Raw genomic sequence first — 21411 nt, forward strand, 5'->3', positions numbered from 1 at the left:
GGTTATGGATCACAACTGTTGCAGGGATGTTCATGGGACCTAACTGGTCCCTGGCATACGATTTTTATGCATACTGGGGATAGGGAGGACTTTCTATTTTCCCGGTGGCTTTTATCTTGGACCAGAAGAGACATGATGTCAGAAGGAGAACAAAACAAGCGTCTGTTTGGACAGGAAGGGTGCCACCAGTTGACGAGTACCTGATTAGAAAGTGTGATTTCTAACCTTATTACGGCAAAAAGAGAAACAATTATTTTTGAGGTTGCAAGTGTATTTTCTTTCTGAAGCTTCGTAATTTTACTTCTTATGTACAGATTTATGATCCATCATACCTGTTTCATGAGGGTAGGATGAAGGGCCATCTTGTCCCCCCAAATTTGTTGTGTTAGTATTCTTGAAAAGTTCAATCCTTTGAATAGCTTAAATATATTTGTCGCTTTTGTCAAATAAATCTGCTGTATACATATTGGTCTGTTTCTTTTTCTGTTTTTAAATATCTAGCTTTGAGCTAGTCTTTTGGTGCTAACTGGTAGAGATGCAATTGTGTGTGTGTGTGTGTGTGTGTGTGTGTGTGTGTGTGTGTGTGTGTGTGTGTGTGTGTGTGTAACTGGGGTTTTAACTTATCCCCGTTCTGTTAGGCAAGCATATTACCACTTGAGACACATCCCCTAACACTACATTGACTTTAAAAATGGTAGTAGTGACAGTGTCCTAAATATGTTTTTAAGATTGTCCTGCTGTTAAAGATTCCTTTGCTTTTTAAAATATATTTTAGAAATAGGTCATTGATATCTACAAAATGCCTTGTGATGTTTACTGGAATTATATTCAATTTATAGGTCAGTTTGGGGATAATTGTCATTTACCATAAACCTTCCAGTTCCTGACAATGCACTCTCTACCATCATTTCATTATTTTTCAGGAATCCTTCGTAATTTTCAATGGGCTGGCTTTGCAAGTTGTGTTTCCTTGGTCAGAGCTGCGAAGTGTTATTTTTTATTGTGAGAATACCATACAGAGGGGTTACAATTACATGGGCAAGATAATGAGTACATTTCTTATCAAGCATTGTTGCTTCCTCCTTTGTGTTCCCTTCCCATCCCTTTCTTTCTCCTCCCACCGGCCCCTCTCCACACCATCACCACCACCACCACCACCACCAACCCCAGTCAAAGTTGTAAAGTTTGTTTTTCGACATAACATCTTGTACATCTCATTGTTGTAATGGATCCCCCTGTATCCATATTAAAATTTTTTGTTCTTTTCCTTCCCCTCCACAAATTATAACAACATCAAATACAGTGAAGGCAGGGGTTATACCATGGGGGAGGGACATAGAAAGCAACAACAAATAAGGATGGCCAATAGACACATGAAGAAATGCTCAACCTCACTAGCCATAAAAGAAATGCAAATCAACACAACATTGAGATACCATCTCACCCCAGTTAGAAGCTAGAAGCAAGATGCTGGAGGGGATGTAGACAGAAGGGAACCTTAGTCCATTGTTGGTGAGAGTGTAAACTCGTTCAACCACTTTGGAAAGTAGTATGGAGGTTCCTCAAAAGACTCCACATAGAGCTCCCCTATGACCCAGCAATCCCACTCTTGGGCATTTACCAAAATGATCAAAAGCAAGACCATACTAAAGCTACCAGCACAACTATGTTTATTGCAGAATTATTTACCATCGCTAAGATATACCAAGTCTCATTAATTGGTGAGAATTAATCATTGTGGTCTCATAGCTGGCCCAGAGGAGAATTTAAAGTATAGTGTGTTCATATTAAGATAGGGGACCCTGACATAAATTTTCAAGTAGGTTCTACCCTGGGAAGCTGCAGTGCCCTGACGTCTGTGTGAAGCTGCATTCCATAAGACAAATTTCTGAAGTAGGAGTCATTTCTCTTAGTCTCACTTTCTTTCAACTCCTCATATCGTGAATAGCTTGGTGATGATGAATTTTAGCAGTCCTCAGTATAAGGTAGATGCGATACCAATCATTTGCCCTTCCTCATAATGATATGTGTTTGTGTTTGTTTTTTGTCATTTGTGTTTGTGCTCAAGGGTTTTGAAGCCCAACTACTTCTATTTTGTACTTGTGAAGTGCTGGTTTCAAGGTGGACACTGCTAATATTTGTAGTCTGTAATTGCACTTGGTATTACTCTGTCTAAACCCTGCAGTGTCCTGGGTAAGCATCTCTGAGTAGCTTTACCCACACTCAGGTCAGTAGGCATTGAGAAAGTAAATCTTCTTCTTCCCTTTTGGAGGAATGCTGGACCCAGGTCTGTGGTTTGCATTGTGGTTTGGGTTATGATTGTGTATTCATCTTCCACGATTATCAGCAACTAAGGAATCCCCTGTTCTCCAGCAGAGCTCAGTGTTTAGGATGGACCACTGAAAGCTGAGTGTTGTGCTCTCTTTGGCAGAGCTGAACCTAATTTATGACTACCAGGGCTTCTTGAACTTTACCCCCTATTCCTTTTCTATATGTCCTTTTCCTTGTGTTCTGCTGTCCAGATTTGTGCTGGCCTGAGAAGTGTGTGGTGAGTGCATTAACTTTCCAAAGCGCACATTACCTTTCTGGCCTCACACCTACCCTACTCACCTCAAAAACCCTCCTACAGAGTTAGTGCTTCTGCATAGGAATTAGAAGAGGCCAGAGTGGCTCCACAGCAGCATGAATCTGACAGTGGGTTGGGGTGGCTCCTTTGTATCAGTGCTGGCAAGGGCCCTGCCCATGGGAACCTAGAGCTCCTTAGAAAAATGAATGGTCTTTCAGTTGTATGCTAGTACTGCCTACCTGAGATCATCCTGGGGTGCTTGCTGTCATCCTAAAGACATCAGCAGAGTCCACATGCAGGTAGGAGGATTAGGAGGATGGCCTCAGTGCAGTCCTATAGTGTGATTTAGGACTCTCCTTGCAGAGTGACAAGTGCAAAGCTTGCTTCCACCCAGTCAGTGCTGCCATGGCTGCCTTAACAGGGACAGGGCTGAGGCTGTGGGCACCTCACACTACATAGCTCTGCCTGCACATTCCTTTTGTGTGCCCTGTGCTCACTGCTTTGACAGGTGATGACGAGCAGAATTCATCCTCAGCCTCAAACTTGTGTGCCACCCACCAGTACCATGCCACAAGCCCATAGGTGTGTCTGGGACGCTCGCACCACTCTTCAATGTATGATGCTCTGGGTACATGTCTTCCTGCAGCAGTAGTCAGAAGGTGAGGTCTGCACTGAATGTGCTTACATTCATGGATGGAGGGGATGTTACATCACCAAACATATCTTGAAGCCCCAGTTTCCTCATAGCCGGATGGAAATAATGAGGAAGATGTGAGTGGTTTGCATGGAGCAGCTCATTCACAGGCTTCTTTGTACTATTCCTCCCTGTGCTATTGCACAGAATGTTTTGTTAAATCTAGGAAGGAGCTAAGTTCTGCCCAGTACTGCCTCATGACTGGTATGTTTTTGGGCAAGTGACACTATTTGCTATGTGCTGTCTCTTGGTTTTCCAGGTGGATAAACTGACTTCATGAAAGTAACCTTGTGTAGTTGAGGAACTGGGTTGGAACCAGTGTGTAGCTTGTGGAGGCTGTGTTTTGACCCTACTGGTGTAAAAGCTCGATGTGTGACTTGTCCTGGTCTCTTGAGTAGTCAGTGGCTGGTATGATTTTTGCCCTGTATCTTGGGTGCAGGATTAAGTCCATTTCCAGGGGTACATGGGACTGTGTTCAGTCTTCTTCCTCTCTCAGGACTCCAGAAGACCTTTGTGGATTTGTGGTGGAGCTTCAACTATGGGAGCTGTCACTGAGGGAGCACACGGGCACTGTGATATCACTACCAGGTAGATGTTCACTCAGGGCATCCATGGGGACTCATTGGGCCATTGAGAGGAAACTGTGTAACCCTCAGGATCTCTTAGTATCTCATTAACAGGATAAGGTATTAGAGGCTGGATACTTCTTAAAGAAGAGGTTGCTTTAGCTAACAGTTCTGGAGATAAAAAGAGCCTGTTGCTGAAATCACCTTAGCTATGGTTGGGACTTCCTGGGGTTGGAAAGAGCCTCATGTGGGCAGAGATATCACCCCCCTCACAGGAAGCTGGAGGAGGAAAAAGGCCGGTCATCTATATTAGCTCTTGCAAGAATTAATGAAAGGGTCTGAGATCCAACTCAGTCCTTTGGAAATATTACTCTTTTGGACCTTAGGGCCTATCTAGTCTCACCTCCGTATGCGTGTGTAACGTGATAACACTTGCAAGTCTTGGGGGATGGCTGTGCTTCACTGGCTCTGGTCTGAGCCAGTGGTTGGGGGCTGGAGTCTGGTGGAAATGACCCATGTTTCTATCACAAGTGGTAAGTGGCACTTGAGGGCTCCGGAGAGTTTCATCTCTAGTACCTGCTTGTTGGCTTCCTGGTTCTTGTGTCCCTGCTTGCTCTGAGCATTCAGCCTCTTTTTTTTTTTCTGGACAGCAAGTGCTTTGCCAATACTGCGTTTTAACCTTTGACACTCATGGGGTGCCTCACATTTATTCCTGACTCCTTGGAGGACCTGGTGTGGAGGATCACTCTGTATGATCAGGCTCCTTCAGAGCCATAGAGTAAATGCTGCCTGACCATGGTGAGAAGGAGAGCCCTGCACAGACCGACCTGTGGACAGGCAGGTCTGTGAAGAGAGCTCAGACCCACCCTTCTTGCCATTGCTTGTCAGGCCACGGGCTCTTTCTCATGTGGAGATAGTGGTTTAATAATTTATTTTATTATTATTTGTTGTTGTTATGACAAAGGTGATACACAGAGAGGTTACTGTTTCCTAAGTCAAGTAATGAGTACATTTCTTGGTTTTAAGTATTAAAGACTTTTAAAAATTGAGCCGCATTACAGTGGCTATGCCTGTCATCCTAGCTGCTCAGCAGGCTGAGAGTGAATTATGTTTCAAAGCCGTCTCAGGTAAGAAAGTCTGTGAGACTCTTATCTTCAACTAACCACCAGCAAACTGGAAGGGGCACAGTGGTTCAAAGTTATAGAGCCACTTGCATTCAGGAACAAAGCTCCTGGACAGTGGTCAGGCCCCATGAATAAAAATTAAAAAAAATATATAAAGGTGATGTTCAGAGGGTTTATACTTACAGAAATCAGGGAATCATTTCTTTTTGGACAGTGTTACCCTTTCCTTTGCTCTCTTATATCACTTGGCTCTTAGAATTAGCTGGTTATGAGGAAATGTTCATCATCCCTGGCTGTAAAGGAAATGCAAATAAAAACAACACTGAGACACCGCCTTACCCCAGTCAGAATGGTCCACATCCTAATGTCAGCCAACGACAAATGCTGGAGGGGATGTGGAAGAAAAAGGAACCCTACTGCATTGCTGGTTGGAATGTATACTAATACAATCACTTTGGAAAATAGTCTGGAGGTACCTCAGAAAGCTAAATATAGACCTCCCCTATAACCCAGCTATACCACTCCTAGGCATCTACCCTGAGCAACAGGAACCAGTATACAAAGACACATGCACCTCCATGTTTATTGCAGCACTGTTCACAATAGCCAAGATTTGGAAACAACTCAGATTCCCCATTACTGATAAGTGCACCCAAAAATTGTGGTACTTATATACAATGGAATATTATTCAGTCATTAGAAAGGACAAAATAATGACATTTGCAGGGAAATGGATGGAACTAGAGCAGATTATTTTGAGCAAAATAAGCCAAGAACAAAGAGAGAAATGGTACATGGTCTCCCTCATATGTTGATGATAAAGCCAAATGGAAGAAGATATGGCAAAGTAACAGGACTCAAGAAACAAAGGACAGCCAACCATTTTGTGATGTCATTGCTAAATGACTCCATTTTCTTGACTATATATATGATAGATATACACACACACAGAGGGAAGCCAGGAAGAGGAACAGAATAAGTGGAAACATCCTACAATAAGCAAAAAGAAAGAAATGTAGACATCACCAGATGTGGAAAAAATAACTTGTATTGTCAAAGCTCATAGAATTCACAAACTATATAAACCATGATAATGACAATTTGCCTTGTGAAAGTTAAAATGTGATCATGACTCTAAATATCACTATTTCACAATACTGTAAATATGTGAAATTTATGTAATCACCTAATCACAATTAAATAAAAAATGTGAGAGAAGGGATGGGTTAAGAGAGTGACAATGTTGTCAGACACTTTGTACTCATATACTATTTTGTAGAATGGGAACTTCTTTGTACAACTACTTAAAGATAATTATAAAAAATAAACTAAATAATTAGCTGGGGCTGGGAAGGTGGCTCAGTGGTAGAGCTCTTGCCTTGCATGCCTGAGGCCCTGGGTTCGGTTTCTCAGCTCCACTTAAGCAGAAAGAAAAAAGCTGGAAATGGCGCTGTGGCTCAAGTGGTAGAGCGCTAGCCTTGAGCTGAAGAGCTGAGGGACAGCGCCCAGGCCCAGAGTTCAGTCCCCACGACTGGACCCCTCCCCAAAAAAAGAATTAGCTGGTTATGTTGGACATAATAACATCAGTTTGCTTTAAAAATGATGAAGATTGCTTTTTTCACTTTCAACATACTGTTGGATGGAATGGCATGAGAAGTGATTTGGTAGGAGAGCCTGGCGTTGCTCTTCATTTTACTGTATGAAACAGAATGCACTATCAAGAGAAAGGAAAAGTGTGTGCTTAAAGTGAGGTACTTTCTGTACTAACTGCTGTGACAAGTAACAGATCGCTGTCTGACCATAGATCCCCGTGGACCAGAGATCTGCATGATATGCATGGTTGTATAGCCTCTGCGGGGTCACAAGTGTAGATTCAATAGCTCATGCTTTTTCTTTAGGGAGAAGTTGGGGAGTGAAGGCTCCAGGAGCAGGCTTGTCCCTGTCACTCCTTTTCTCTGCCCTGTCTCAGGACTCCTGGGCACCCAGATTTGATGCAACCACCCTGGGAGGAAACGTGAGCTCAGTGTGTCCTGTGGACATACCCAATGTTTTACTCTCTGTGGGCAAGCAGTCACCATGAGCTCTATTCACTGGCATCTCTGGTGTCTAAAGTGAGGTCCCCAGAACCTCCCCTGCCTGATTCTGTGTGTTTTTCCAAGGTGGGTTTTATTTTATACTCTGTGTGCTGGTCATTTAAGTTCTGACTTCACATGGCTGTGGCTCATTGCTCTGTGTGGCTCCTGGTGCACATGGACTCTGTGACAAGTAGGGTGACCAATGAGCATGAGGTACCCAACAGCTGTCAGACACTGAAGTGGAACTAGCCAGGCATCCAGGATGAGGATCCTTGCTCTTAGTAGTTGGATTCATTACATTGCTCTTGGCCCTAGTGTCCTGGGTTGGCTGTGCTGGTCTTGGGTGGCAGGTCAGTATCCCATTCATGGGGCTAGGAGACCTGGTAAGGCCAAAGAGCTATGTTCCTAGGGATCTTATTTATTTATTTATATACTTATTTATTTATTTACTTATTATTGTAGGTCATGGGGCTTGAACTCTGGTCCTATGCCTGTCCCTGTAATCTTCAGCTCAAGGCGAGTGATCTATCATTTGAGCCACTGTGCCACTTCTAGTTTTCTAGTAGCTAATTGGAGATAGGTGTCTCACGGACTTTCCTGCCCAGGCTGGCTTTGAACTGTGATCCTCAGATCTTACCCTCCTAAGTAGCTAGGATTACAGGTGTGAGCCACCAGCACCCAGCCCTAGGGATCTTATAAGGGCATCTGAGCAGAAATTTGGGTGAAATGGATTAGAGGCTGAAGGGTAGAATGCACAGTATGGTGTCAGGCTGGCTGGCAGGCAGTGCTGGCAGCTGCAAAGGGTTTTCCTGTGGGAGCAGATTATGGTTCTATGGCAGTGTGGGCCAGCTGCCTGACTCCTGCCAATTGGGTGTCTTTTTCTCCTGCTCCTGATAAGCTGTTGATTTTGCCTTCTCATTTCATTGTTTGTTCATGTCATTGTAAATAGGCCTCTGCTATTCTTTCTTGGCTCCCCTGTAGTTCACATGCCACCTGCTGGCTGTTCCTCTTCTTCCTCTTCAGTATTTTTCAGTTTTAATCAGGGCTACAAGAAGATTTGCAGCACAATCTTAGCACAGTGATCTCTCAACATAGAGGGGAGGGGTGCAGACAGTATCCTGCAGATTTTAGGAAGTTGATGTTTGGAAGGCAAATGTTGCCCACTGCCCATTGTACTCTGGTCCCATAGAATATCAGTGGTCTTGGGGCACACTCTTTCAGATGTTACCATTTTCCTTCATTGTGACCCAGTTTGCTGAATGCCTGCTGCTTGCTGGGCTTGCTGACTCAGTGACTTGGTGTCTGTCCCAGATGCAGTGGGTGTGGGTCTTGAAAGGTCTCTTCCTTAGAATTTGTATGGTGCCTGTGTAATCTGGGCTCCCAGCTGTCTTTGTGTAGTCACTGCACTACACACACTGAGCTGTGGGTGAACAAGGGAGGGGAAGTACACCATGCATCCTGTATCAAGCATTGATGGAGCCTCATCCAAAGGCCATTAAGTCTTTTGTAAGAGCAGTTCTTTTACCAGAGTATTACCAACAGCCATAAGTGGATGTTGTTGAGTTTTCTGCCATTGTGATCTCTATGGCTTGACCTGTGTTACCGATGAAACACATCCTGAAGTAGTGTTGACTGAATTGACTGTCTTGCATAATGTTCTTGGTTCTGTGGAGCTAGAGGTTGGACCTGCTGATGAAGCTTGTGCTGCTTCTGCTTGGGCTGGTGTCCTAGAAACAGCAAACTTCCTGAGTCATTCTCAATAGCAGGAGAGGGGATGGGCCATATTAATATTCAATTAAATGTCCTTATCTCAGAACAAACAGAATGTTTTCTTTATGGCTGTTTGTAAGATTGTGGATCTGGTTTTTGACAGCCCTTGATCAGGATCATGTGTCACAATATAGTGGTGGTGTTTCTGTGTGTGAAAAATGCTGGGGCTTGGACCCAGTGCCTTCTGCACTCTAAGCACTCTACGACTGAGCCTTAGTGGATGGATAAGAAGGTCTTTGGCTGGCTAGGCAGCAAGGTAACTTTTTCCATGATAAGCAAAGTGATTGCAGAGTGTCAGTAGGAAGTTATTCAGAAGGAGCATGTATTTGCATGCATTTCCCTTATAGGGTTATCAGGGAAAGCTGTTACTCCTTATCTTCCCCATCTTTTGACTCTTTTAAGGTTTTATAGAGGCAGGTTACCATCTATCAGTATTTGTAGATGAATGTGTCTCCCTCCAGTTCACTTCTGAGTGGAATTTGATTATAGTGTTCAGAAACTTTGTTCTTTTGCAACTCTGAGCCTGTGTGTTTTGGCTGAGTCTGATAACAGTCCCCCTGGTTCTGTGGCTGAAGATAAGGCAGTTGTTCAGCTGCTGTTCTGCATGGGGCTCAGGAGGCCTGACCACAGGATTTCTGCTCTTAGTTCTCACTAATGTTTGGAGGCCCAGGCACTAGGCACTCTGTGCATACCCCGAAAGCTGCCTTTACCTCTGGCATTGGCTGAGCCTTCAGCCACACTCAGTCAACATAGTGACCATGAGGGATGGGCACTACGCTTATAGAGATTGTGAAGAACCAGGATTAAGAAGTTTGTGCTGGAATTCCAGAGACTCTGCAATTTGTGGTTCCTCTGCTTTGCTGGAAATACAGGTCTCACTTTGCCAAGTTGGTGAAGGGATTAGGGCCTCTTATGACCAGTCTGGGTTCTGGGGTTCAGCATTGTCACCTGTGTCCAGATTGGCAATGAGTGAATGAGAGCTATCTGTGTCTGTGGACATGTGCTTCCTTTACCACTGAGCTTGGAGTATAACAAGCAACATGTGACTTCTCCCTAACAGACAAGGATATTATCACAGCTTTGTACCAGAAGAACTTGAGCTCTGGCTTAATCTGCTCCAATGTGTTAGAAATAGGACTTGAACACAGGCCTGTATGTCTTCAGAGTTTTTGTGCTTCACCCAATGGGAGAGTCCAGGTTACTGAGGAGCTGAGCCTGTTCTGCTCATTTCTGTTCCTCAGCAATAACCTTTGGTCAGTGTATCCTGAGCACTTGGCTATGCAGCCTTCCTCTGTGCACTGTCAGGTAGTCTGTAGAACCACCTAGTGATAAGCTACTGTGTGATGTGGGCACAGGTACTGTGGCGTGTCAATCTGCTTGGCCACTTTATTTAATCCTGCAGGGTTCTTCAGAAGACCCATCAAGTCAGCCTCCAATTCCTACTACCCAAGCCACAAAGTAAACTCACTCTGACCTCCTAATGGTGGCAGTTGGTTGGCAAATCTATTGTTGCCACTGAGTCACTTGAAACCTGGTTTTCTTTGTATGCTTACAGAACCTCCTTAGGTCCATACTGGGCCATTCTTCTGGGGATGCTTTTAGGGAGGAGATGCATTCTTGTCTAGCAAAGGGGCCTTAGGATGTGGATAGGAGGTGGTAGCTCATGACCTTTCACATTTCAGAGATTGTTCACTTGCTTCCCCTGCTGCCTCCCAAAAAGTGATACAGTCACAATTTAGTGCTCCTTGTCCAAAGTATTGAATCCAGAGTATAAAATACCTTGTAGCATAATGAAACCTTGTCACTTTTATTAGCCCATTAGTGTGTGAGTTAAAGTATTCCTTAGCTGTCCTCAGATCAGCTAGACCAGTCACAGGTACCCATAATTAATAATGCTAGGAGGTACCTGTGCCTCTGAATGGCTGTCCATCTATGCCCACAGTGATGATTGTGGTGAGCAACTGCTCACGATGGTGTCAAGCACGCACTGCCCATGTTTGAATCTCAGCTTTGTCCTTGAAAAATTTAGACTCTGAGCAACCTTCACCTTTTTCTGATTTTGTCACCTTACGCAGTCCGGTAAAATGTTCTGGAACATGGCTCACAAATCCATGGTCAGAACACAGAAATACAACCTAACTGAAATGTGAGCAAAAGACTTGTACGGTCAGCTTTGACCACCATCAAATATAGATGACAAACACATGGCAGGGTTTTGGATGCCATTACCTATTTGAAGCACACTGGAGGTGTAACCTCAGACCTCACAAAAATTTGCACTAACAATGTTTGTTATAGTGATATTAGTTAAGATCAGAGAGATTCAGACATTTCATCAAATGGCAGCAGAGTGCAAATGGTACACCCACTCTAGAAAAATAGCCTATAAGTGCAGCTTCTCTTTGGCCCAGTGGTTGTTTTCCTACCCCTTGCTGGGGTAGTACTAGGAAAAACGAAGGAACAAGATACAGTGAAATCAGCAGTCCCTGCAGTGCTGTCCCTCACAGTCATGCACAGTGTGATTGCATGTGTATGGCAGTATTGAATGGGTGACATTATGAAAAGTAAGTGCACGTTGGCATGAGTTAAAGCAGTAGGAAGGGGAGGTTTTCCTTTCAGCAGCATGGCTTCTCTGCGTCATGACTGTCTGGTTCAGCATGAGATGATGATTGTGCCAACACTTTGTCTGATGCTAACAAGCTGGTAAAGGCTTCGTATGGTCTCCAATGTTTTCCACAGGGGCATGCAGGGCTGTAATTCTTTCAGACTGAAGTTGCCACCAGCAACCACAGAATGGAAACCAACAAAGTAATGGGACTGCTAAACTTAGAGCAAGGATCACCTGGCCACAAAGATAAGAAAAGTAGGACTCCACCAAAAAATATTTTCCGAGATATTAACTATCCCAATCACCTGATTTGAGTGGACATCTTATCCAATGGCCACAAATCTGTCATATCTCTGTAGAATTATTACTATTATTATTTCAGTGCCAGTTGTAGAGCTTAAACTCAAGGCCAGGTAACTGTCACGGAGGTTTTGTCCTGAAGGGTGACACTGACTACCTCTTGAGCCATGTCATTTCTTCTGGATTTTTTATGTTTAATTGGAGGTAATACTCTGAAGGACTTTCCTTCCTGGGACGCCTCTGTCACATTGCATGTGACAGAGTTAGATGTTGTGATAAAACTCAGTATGGGAGTGGAGCATATATAGGTGTGGAACAGACATTTATGGCTCCTTACTAAAGCCACTCTTAATATCCCCCTGTTCTTATTCCTGTGAAATTCTTTCTTTTTTCTAATTAAAGACCTTGTCTTTGCTTCAGTGCCCTGAAGGAAGCCACCTGTCTTTCACTGAGAATGCAGAGGGTAGACATGGCATGTGATGAACCTTCCTCTAGGAAAGCAGGCCCATGAGGAACACATTGCAGGATGGCATCCATTGGTGAGCAAAACAATGGCTGGCAGAATTCATGCCACAGGAGAACCAGTCAGGTTAGTCAGGTTCAGTCAGGGAGGTCAAAAGGTTTATGTCTGGTGGTGCCAGAGGTTCCTTGCTCTGTTTCTGCTCACACGTGAATGTCTAAGCCAGATGCAGTGCTTTCCACAATGAAATATCCATACCTGTTTTGTTGAGTAAAAGGAAGGTTTTTGCTAGGGTTCTTGCAGTCTCTCTGACAGAGATTGGGACTGTCCAACAGCTTCCCCCTCACCTCCCTTCCAAAATCTAATGTTCCCCTCCCTCACACACTATTTCCTGCTAGCCATGGACTGGAAATATCCATTGGTGCTGCCTGCAAGGACATTCTAGAGCCTTCTAACCCCTTGGACTTCCCAGTGCTGTTAGGAGTAAGTAGTCTTGCCAAGCTATCCTGATGAATTGTGCAAAAGTCCCTGTGGCAGGAAACCCCAGCATTGGCGCTGTTATTAATTCGAGTGACCTATTTCTTCAGAGCTTGGATGGGTTCTCCAAGCTAGCACAGATTCATCTAGGGAGAGTTCTCCCAGTGGTCCGTCTACAACATTCTACATTCTCTTCAGTGCTAGCCAGCAGCTTCTTCCAACCTACCTGCCAGGATGCTGGCCAGAAATGCTATCTGAAGACTGTGTGCATTGGTTTGCACACATGCTAGTTGTTTTGTAGGGGCTTGTGTGTGTGTTAGTTCCAACTGTTCATGTGAGGTCATCAGCAGAAGATAAGACATGGGCTGGCCATATCTTTAGACAAACAGGCTCTCCCTTCCTCTTTCCCCCTCATAAATCCCTGTGTGACAGAACTGCTGATAGGACTTTATGTGAACTTTGGGCCCCAGGATGTCTCCCCAACATGTACCCTCCAGAGTAGTTCTCCTTGCATTGGACTGGGCAACAACTGGAGTAGGCCCTTCCCTCCGTGTTTTCCTTTGCACTCCTGTCCTCCAAAATTCCCTGCCACCTTAGGAAGATGCCCTGTGAGTTCGGTTCTGAGTTCCATTTACTGTTGGGACACAGAGGCCTGTGACCTAAATCAGAGGTACTACTCCTACAATTATGGGCAGATAACAGGCTACCAGCAAAAAGGTAAGGAATCCAGAATAAGGAAGGTGGATAGCTTCTTGACTGCCAAAAACAAGGAGGCAAAGAGTGGGGACGTCCTCTGAAGGGTAACTGTTCAAGGATTGTGTTTCCTAGTAGACAGTGCCAGGGGCTGCACCAACTCAAACATGATTTGGGGCCACGGATTGGAACTTTTTTCCACCAGAGAGAAGTCATTGTGTACCAGTTTTTTCTTGAAATTAACAATAAGAACAGTAGAAAGAAAGGAAACAGTAGGTCATATGGGAAAGAAGGCAGAGAATTAATGAGTAAGAGGGCAGTCAGGTGTGTGGCAGGGGCTGGTGCAAGGTGGGGCTTAGTTCTGGAGCTGTCTGAAGAGCCCTTAGGCAAGATTCCCTGCATGCAGAAGCTTGTGGTCAGTGCATTTGTGGTGATGGCTGTTGCTCTGGTGTCAGTGGAGCTGGAAGATGGTGCAAGCCAGTGCTAACAGCAGTGCCGGCAGAGCTCAGGAGATCAGTCCCCAAAGGATCCACATCAGGCCTTCCACGATGCTGCCTCCCTCCACACACACACATTCTCCTTCTGGTGTCTCTGCCATATACAAGAGACAGTATTCTGCCCTTGAATGGCTTTCACCTGTGTGTGTGTGTGTGTGTGTGTGTGTGTGTGTGTGTGTGTGTGTGTGTGTGTGTGTTTGTACCTAAGGCTGGCTATCCCTTCTTTGGAAGGAACAGCACCAAGCCAGTCGCCTTCACCTGCAGCCTCACCTCCAGATGTTTCCACTGATATGGGAGGACAGAGACTACGAACTCCATGGGGGAGCCTCATACAGGAAGATGCAGCCAGCCCTTCCTTGCGTGTGTTTATATAACTGCTAGGTCTGAAAAGACAGGGAGTGGCATAAGGCCAGAAAGAAGCATTGGTTGGGAGGGGATGGAAAATGCTGTGTGGTAACTGTTGAGGCTACTTGTGGTTACATGGTAGTTTGTGGGCCTGGCACCTTCCCAGGCAGCTTCAAGTCCCACAGACTTACAGGGTTGATGGCTGGAAGTTGAGTGAGTGGGTGCACCTGGGGGCTTGTAAGAGGAGAGATGACAGAGAGGCCAGTGAAGGGGTGAAGAGGAGTGAAAGCTGGTTCTGCAAAGACCTACATGTCCACTTGGGTGAGACCTGGATGTGTTCCAGCTGACCAAATCGGTGAGAGCCTTGCAGGACAAGGATCACCTGGTCACTCACAGGGCCTGTTTGCTGGAGCACCGTGCCTCCATGGGGCCAAAAGGGTTGTGGATACCCCCTGGGCATCTGCAACAAGTACCTTTTGTTACTGTCCATATGGTGTACATGTCCTCCATAATCATGAGAACCATCATCCCATTTTCTCTCCAGGAATGGGCAGAATCTCTTGGCAAAGTAAGACCCATTTCCCTGGAGGCTTGCTGGCAGGAGCTCAGAAAAACTCTACCACTTTTAGAAAGGGGAACTGAGGAAGATCATGGGATAAACACACACACACACACACACACACACACACACACACGTGTGAAAGCCTACAAAAGGTGAGGAAGGTGTTCGGCCCCTGGCAACAGAGCTGAGAGGCAGTATTGGGCCTGGGACTGGCTAGGAGGGGAAATGTCAGAATTCAGCCAAAGCATGCCAAGTGAAATGCAGATGGGTAGAGGCAGCTCTTGTGATACCTCATTTCACATGTGGGCATCAAGCTTCTTTCTCCTGTGATGAGTGTCTAAACTGGGGGAGTGTTGGATAGTGGGCATGGAGACAGGGCTAGGATTACATTGGCACAGGGCCCTTTTCAGTGATCTCATTTTCAAGGATGTCTGGGGAAGGAAGGTGCCTAGGGCATTGTGGTAATTGCAGAGAAAGCTCTGTGTGACTGTGTGTAAGCCCGACCCAGTGTTAGTGTGTTGTGTGGGAACAAGTGTGCACACACACTCACCCAAGTGAGTGACCAACGCAGGTGCCTAGTGGTCACACTGAGGCAGGTGGAGGGTCAGCTGATGTTTGCCAGCTGGGGTCATCTCCTGTGCACAAGTCTGAAAAGACCGGGGCGGCATGTGGGCAGTAAGGAGAATGAGGGTGGGAGGGAGGGGAATGGGGTGGCTGCTGTTGGGGCTGTTTGTGTCCCCGTGGATGCAGATGGGCCTGGCACCTTCCCTGACAGCAACAGAGCCCATAGACTTGTATTGTTGATGGTAGGTTGGCATGGCATGCTTGTGGGCATGTGGGATGAGAGATGACAGTGAGGCCAGAATTGCCTCCCAGTGTCAAGTGACAAGCTAATCCAAGTGAAGGCTCTGGGACAGCAAGGACCCTGTCTTTTGCTGTCTGTCCCTATGAGGCCTCCCACCTGTCCCAGAGGGGGAAGGATGATGGGCCTGTATGGGACTCACAGTACTGGGCTGGCCAGTACAAACTTCCATGGAGCTGAGCGATGGGAGCAGTAACTCACCAGCTAATGCCTCCTATACTGTGTCTAAAATGAAACCTTGATTCTTGTCGATAAAGATTACTGCCCAGCTTAACTCAATTTCACACTCTCAAAAGCTACCACTGAGAGATCATATCCTATGTACCTTGACAGCAGTGCCTTGTCCTGCTGTGTCTGATACCTCAGGCTTTGGAAAAGGAGGATAAGGATAGTGCAGATTTTCCATGGACCGAGCTTCCAGTTGTGCTTCTGCCACTCTGCTGGTCCTCAGAGCTGACCTATGGGCAAAGGATGTCTATATTCCTGTCTAGTGACCTGGGCCAATTCAACCTGACCACACACAATGGGACCACAGATCTCTACACAGATCAAATGCCTGAATGTATGTAGGTGCAACCTGGAAAAGGCTCATCTTCTGTGTGTCTGCTTCCCAAGGGTGTAGGCATCACTCAGAGACTACGAGCACATCTGGTTCAGTGGCCCAATACAAGGGCCTAGCCCCAGACTCCAGTGAGCCCTCAGACGTCCTTTCCCTGTACCTTCCCTCTTCACTCATGCCATGTGCACAGGCCAGAATGCCACCACTCCCTCATGTCCCAACCCTCATGCTCCTGCATCCACAACCCCATACAGCCAAGCCCAATCCTACCTCTGTTACCTCAACCTCAGGGCCCTCACGATTCTCAAAACCCCTTTCAGTCTTAGCCTTGAACACTAGTCTCTCTGCCTTTGGTCTCGCCCACTGAGCTCACTTAAACCTCAACCTACTCAAGGCTCCTTGTAAACTGTTTACAGCCTCCTGTTCCTCATTCTGCAGTGCAGCTTTCACCACTCGCTACCAGCTATCTTGCTTGTACCCTGCTTATGCAATCTGTCCCCCAAACTCCCTTCCCATTAATGACAAAATGCTATTTCCTAGTGGAAAGAATGCCCTTCAGCACTTGGTAGGGGTAGGTGAAGTTCCCCACCCCCACTCAAGAGTCTGACCCTGGAGAGCATCTCCATGGCAAACCCACCTGGCGTTTACTACACCATATCTTCCCATGACGTAAGTGTTCTGCCTGCAGGGCAGGTCTTGATGGCATTGGACTAGAATAATTGCATGTCTGAGGTCCAGAGTGCCTGACAGCCTACACCTTGGGCTACCTTTTGCCACTAGTAACAAGCAAGTTTGTCAGGACTTACTTTGTCATTTCTCTGCTTCTGGACTCTGAGCTCCTCCAGGACCAGAGACATTTAAGCTTATAAGACAAAAATGCAATGCCCAGAGGTAGGGACAAACCACATCTCCTCCTTGGGCTGCCAGAAGGAAAGGACCTTCCTCACCTGCACGATGGCCTCCACACCCACTAAGCCAAAAGAGCCAGAGCTGGGTAGCAGCTACCATGCCATCAGACAGGGCCAAGTCATCCCTCCAGATAACTCAGGGCTCTGTTTAGAGAAGGTCTCTGATCTGTCAGCTCACAACCTAACCACCTCAAGTCCAGCTGTAACCATGGGCAGGATAACAGGTAAGCAGGAAGTCCTCAAGAGGGATTTGGCAGCACTCCCTATGAACTGCCCTCGCCTGTGCCAACACACATCACATCATGAAAGCCCCCCCCCCAACTCCAGAGGACATTCTTCAGCAATCCTTACCAACTCCCAATGGCTATGCTTTGGCATAGATCAGAATCCACAGATGCACAGTGTGATCCCCTATTGCTAGCGATCTCCAGTATCAGAGCAGCAGAGGACATGGCTGGGTGTAATCCAGAGATAAGTGCAAATGGGGAAGGAGCCTTGCGACCCTGGCCCCATCTCTGTCCTCAGCTGTGGCTTTGTCAGTCCCTACACATCCACATCGACGGAGGCAGTTCCTCCACTAGGTGTCCTCCGTCGTCGCGACAGAGCTGGTCCTCGGCACACATTTGAACAGCAGATTCCTTGAGGTCCACGGCCTGACTAACAGGTCCAAGGAACTGCCAAAAATACTCTGGTTCTACCTGAGAAGCATGGCTTGTGTTCCTTCTGAGAAGGAACAGACAGGGAAGGGTCCCCTGGCCTAGTGGTGGGGAAACAGAAGTCATGACTTGGTCCATATCAGTGGACAGACAGATTAAGAAGGCTCAATGGCAGTGCAAGACTGAGGTACTATTGGTGTCTTTCTCATTGTAAAGCACCTTGATCAAGTGGCTAGGTCCTTTACCTCTGAAAGGAGGTCAGGAAACAGAGCTTGTGTCTATGCTGTCCTCAGAATGCTGGGAATTGAACTCAGACACTTTCACACAGTAGAAAACTGCTTTAACCACTGGTCTACCTCCTCAGTCGTTGGCTTTCTTTTGAGACAATCTCACTATGAAGTTAAACCCTGGCCTCCAGCTGCTCTCTACCTGTCTCTTCCACCTAAGTACTAGAATTATAGATGTGGCCCAGCCCATCTACTCTTGTTTTCCCCTTGAGATCTGCTTAGAGCCAGGTCATCTTCTAAGTAAGAATTCATCAAGGCAACTTGGATGCAGAAGCATTTCCCTGTCCATCCATGGCTGGCTCAGTCATCTAAGTCTCTACATGAAAGTCAGGCACACATCCATTCTGCGCATCTCCTGGATCTGCCTAAGATGCCACTCCTTTGAATAAAGCAAGGCCTGGTCATTCCCAGAGAGGAAGAAGCCCCAGAGAGTACACTATTGATCCCCTAGTGAGGACGTGGCTAGTAACACAAGCCCTGAACATGTAGACTTTGCACCAAGACCTCAGGTGAGCTTCTTTTATCCTGAAGTGTGAAGTGGTGGCCTGATTATCTAGCACTTATACCAGTGGGTTGCGAGCCCAGGATGTGGCAGGTAGAAGTGCTCATGTACAGCAACAAAGTCCCATTAGGGACTGGCCTAGCCACCCACTCCTTGGTCTAGAACATATAGGTTTTTTGACAGTGTGACAAAAAGGAAGAGGGAACAGAGCCAGCATTCCAAGAGAGGTTTTCTAGGTCTCTGAGGCTCAGCTGTGCTCTCTGCTGGGCAGTGGCCCTCAGGATGTTGGCATAGATGCATTAGAGTCTCTGGTGTGCATGGTACATGAAACACTTTCAGCTTTTGCTGGCTGCAGAGCAGGCCAACCTGCAAGCAGGCAGCAGGCAGCAGGCACAGCCTGGCACTCAACCAAAGACCCTGATGTAGGCTACCCAAGGTAGAAGGTGAAAGTTAAGAGTGGGTTTTACAGACACACACTGAGTCAGAGATCCTGAGGGAGGAACCCCACCAGCTGTTGCTCCAACCAGCCCTGCAGTGGATGGTGCTCAATTCTGACACTCAATTTAATGTCGCATGAGCAGAGTACAAATCCATACATTCCAGCCGTGTGACCTTCAACCAATGCCAGTCTTCGCACTTAAGAATAGTAATTCCTCTCTATAAAATGGGCTTATTCACCACTGGCAGCAAGTATGGCAGCCTTTCGGTCATCAAGGTCAGCAAAGGCAGCCTGGAAGGTGGTCACCCAATGGTGGTGGTGCCCTATGATGACAGGCCACAGTCTCCTTGTCACCATTGGCGAGCACCTGGAAGCCCACTTGGGTAGAGTACCCCAGCTCAGTAACAGCCACTGGCCCAGCACACAAGAATTCTCCTTGGGGGATGGGGGATGGCGGCGGCCGGCGATGAGCAGCGGGAGCGCATGAGGAGCCGGCAGGCAAGGCTGGGGGGCCCTGGAGCGCGAGCCGCAGGGCGGAGGGCGGGGGCGAGAGCACAGTGGGCGGCGGCAAGGCAGTAGCCAAGAAGATGGTGGACAGCAACAATGGCAGCTAGCACGGCGGCGGTGGTGGCGGCAGCGGTGGCGGTGGCGGCGGCGGTGGCGGGAAGGGAGGCTTCCAGCCCGCACCCCGCGGTGGCGGCCAGCAGGAGAAGCAGAAGCTGGCCTCGAAGTGGCTGGACATCCAGAACAAGCGCTTCTACCTGGATGTGAAGCAGAACGCCAAGGGCGGTTTCCTGAAGATCGCAGAGGTGGGCACGGGCAGCTCCAAGAGCCGCCTCACGCTGTCGATTGTGGTGGCGGCCAATTTCTGTGACTCGCTGGGCGACTTCATCGATCACTACGCACAGCTGGGCCCCAGCAGCCCCGAGCAGCTGGCAGCGGGCGCTGAGGAGGGCGGCAGGCCGGCGCACCTCAAGAGCGAGTTCCTGGTGTGTGAGAACTGCAAGTACTACCTGGATCTCAAGGAGAACCAGCGCGGCTCCTTCCTGCACATCCGCCAGACCGTCAACCGCGTCGGCGGCTTTAGCGCAGGCCCAGGGCCTGGCGGCCTCCAGAGCGGCCAGACCATCGTGCTGCCTGCGCAAGGTCTCATCGAATTCCAACACGCTCGCCAAGCTCCTCGATGACTACGGAGGTGAAGACCACGAGCTGGCCGGAGGCCCAAGAGGCGGTGCCGGTGGGGGGGGGGGGGGCTGTACGGGGAACTCCCGGAGGGCACCTCTATTACGGTGGACTCCAAACGTTTCTTCTTCGATGTGGGCTGCAACAAGTACAGAGTTTTTCTACTGTGTGAGTGAGGTGAAGCCGTCCTACTGCAATGCCATCACCATGCCCTTCAAGGCCTGGGGCAAGTTTGGTGGCGCCTTCTGCCGGTATGCGGATGAGATGAAAGAAATCCAGGAGCGGCAGAGGGATAAGCTTTACAAGCGTCATGCTGGGGGGGTGGTGAGGAGTCCTAAGGCGAGGAGGTGGATGAGGATTGAAATGGCAGCTTTCCCCCCTGGCCTCCCCCACCCTGTTACCCGCGCCCCCCACCCCCCATCCCCCTGGCTAGTTCCCATTCTTGCTCATTCCCCTGTGAGCTAGTGGAGAGGGAGCCCGGGAGGCCACCAAGGGAGAAAAAAAAACCAACAAAATTAAAAAAAATAATATAGTTAAGAGAAATAACCATAAGACAACAGTCTTGAACAGTGAGTAAAGCAGTAAAGTTCCAGAAATTGACAGCAACCTGCAGAGGACAACAGCATCTCCTCACCTGCAAGTATCTCAGCTTCTATTTCCCACCCGAGGTTCCTAAGCTCATCTAGATAATCCTGAAGGGGATAGATTTCGAGTCTGTGCCCCTAAACACATCTGACTTACCCAGATCCATCTGTGTATAACAGTTGAATTTGTGTTGTACCTGGGTAAATCTAAAGGATCTCTCCAGGCCGAGCCGCCGTTGCAGTGTCTATCCTTCACCTTTATTCTAATCAGCCTTTTGGATCGAGATCTTCACGGAAATTCTTGAGACAGAGAGACCTTTGCAGTTACCCAGTCCTGAGAGTCCAGGTTTATGAAAAGGAATGCAACTTTACACAATCATGGACAAGGCAAAAAAGAATTCAAGAAGCCATCAGTGAATCAAAACAAATTGGATTTTTTTTTAATGATTTTGCATGGAACCTGGCCCCATGTCTTTTCTTTGCAGAATTGTTTTCCGGGATGCAAAAATTCAAAAGCCAATGCTTGAACTAGAGAATTCATTACTAAAATAGTTTAAAAGTTGGGCAAAAGGATTTTTTTTTTCAAAAAATAAAAGCAGTTTTACATTGGGGGTTGCTGAGGTAGGCACAATACGTCAGGCATAAAGCACAAGGCAAACTCGTTGAGTGGATGGGTTGCTGCTCACTAAAGTTCT

The 21411-nt window shown here is 47.1% G+C and overlaps 1 pseudogene; it reads left to right on the top strand.

Annotated features, from left to right (window-relative positions):
• The first annotated feature begins 19537 nt into the window (after positions 1 to 19537).
• LOC138803561 (transcriptional regulator protein Pur-beta-like) lies at positions 19538 to 20494 on the top strand (annotated as a pseudogene).
• The last annotated feature ends 917 nt before the right edge of the window (positions 20495 to 21411 follow it).

This window comes from Dipodomys merriami, unplaced genomic scaffold, assembly GCF_024711535.1.
Source record: "Dipodomys merriami isolate MVZ:Mamm:240054 unplaced genomic scaffold, mDipMer1.0.p SCAF_340, whole genome shotgun sequence".
In the NCBI taxonomy this organism is placed as follows: domain Eukaryota; kingdom Metazoa; phylum Chordata; class Mammalia; order Rodentia; family Heteromyidae; genus Dipodomys; species Dipodomys merriami.